We start from the raw sequence: 1,728 nt of genomic DNA on the forward strand, positions 1-1,728 counted from the left end.
CTCTTGAGGTCAAGGGAGTAGAAAGAACTTTCAATTTTCCTCAAAAAATTAAGAAGAAGGCAAAGAAGGAAGAATCTGGATTTCACATAATTGAAAAATTCTTTCCATTTGGTCCAACAACACAATTTCCTATTCTCATTGATAAGTGCTATGAGGCACCTCCTTTGTATGCTTATAGGTCACTGTGTTGGGATTATGTTGAGAAGCTAACTAGGTCTTCAATAAAGAGCCCCACAAATCTAGCAACAATAGCATATCTTCTACCTTTTGTACAAGACAATGAGAAGAGACCCATGAATTGTGATGAGGTGGATGCTAATAAGTTGGACACTTATAGTTATTGGATTATATTAGGGCTTCACTCAATTCATGCAGCAAAGATATATATTCAAAGTAATACCACACATTGTCTAGCAACCAAGCATTTATACACCATGAGAAATGCTAGAATATTAGTTGATTGCCCTACAAAAATGTGCATTGAGCTTTCACGAATTAAAAATATGGAATCACATAATGTTATGAAGAATGCCCTTTATGTTGAGCACCTTGAACAATTAAGAGATCAGTGGCTAGCATTTGGTTCTCCACCAAAACCCCAACAAGGGCTTTCTAAGATAATCTCTCAAAGAGTACCATGGCAGGTACTCACATATAATCTTACCTTCTCTTTTTGTGAAAATTAGTGTGATGCTCTTTCTTTTATTCTATGCTCACTATTTTGATCTTTTTTTGTAGAGATTTTTGGCATACATTGGAGAAAATTGTGCATCTAGAGATTGCCATATGATTGTTAGCTCCCAATAAATATTTGATAGTTGGATCGAAATCATGAAGAGATACTCTAGAGGTGAGGTTATATGCCAAGAGGAGAGCTCGAGAAAAAAGGGAATGAAACCTTCTCCTGGTGCATTTTGTTTCCTTATGGGTTTAAAGAATGGAGAAATCCTTACACCACAAGAGGAGATCAATGAAGGTCATATCATTTTTCTTATAAACAAATGGGATAAGGAAGATATGATTGACATGGAAACAAGGGCTAAGCAAATTAAGAAAGATAGGGTCCTAAAGGAGGAATTAGTCTTTCTTTTCAATGCCTCAGTTCCAAAAAGTAGCACTGTGATGAAGACTTGGGAAGAGCTTGTTGATGATTATGGTATCAATGATGAAGTCTACACAAAGAGTTTAGGCATTTGCAATGATTGGATATCAAAGAAGCTCACATGTGGAGCTGATGTAGGGTCCCTACTAAATGGAGCAAAAGATATTGTGAGCTTCCTAATTGAAAAAAAGTAAAATCCTCTTCAAACCTCCACTAATTCCCCTTGGTGTGTATATGTTGTCGGATGCAATCTAGAAACCTTTGATCTTATGCATAATGTTTACAGAGATCCAATTACCATTGGGGTTATTGTTCTAGATGCAGCACATGGGGTTGAGGGAATGAAATGGGACTCTATAAAGTTTGGAAAGGTTGTATCCACTCTAGTGCAAATGATATGTGAATCTAAATAATTCATGTTGTTATCATTTCTTAATTGAAAGCAAATGGGAGCTTTGGAAAATGCTCTTGAAAGCATTTCTTGCAAGTATCACATGCTAGTTGGTAGTGTTGACTTCCTACCAATGGATAGAACCTTTGCTTTTGGATCTATAGATTCTTTTGTGGTTTTGACATTAGTGACCATGGAGAAAAGTTTCATAAATTTTGAGTGATATATAAACAAT

The 1,728-nt window shown here is 35.8% G+C and overlaps 1 pseudogene; it reads left to right on the forward strand.

The window, feature by feature from the left end:
- Positions 1-786: 786 nt before the first annotated feature.
- LOC148035025 (uncharacterized) lies at positions 787-1,515 on the forward strand (annotated as a pseudogene).
- The last annotated feature ends 213 nt before the right edge of the window (positions 1,516-1,728 follow it).

The sequence above is a fragment of the Lygodium microphyllum genome, chromosome 6, assembly GCF_053477565.2.
Source record: "Lygodium microphyllum isolate KBCC chromosome 6, Lygodium_microphyllum_v1.1.10, whole genome shotgun sequence".
NCBI lineage: Eukaryota > Viridiplantae > Streptophyta > Polypodiopsida > Schizaeales > Lygodiaceae > Lygodium > Lygodium microphyllum.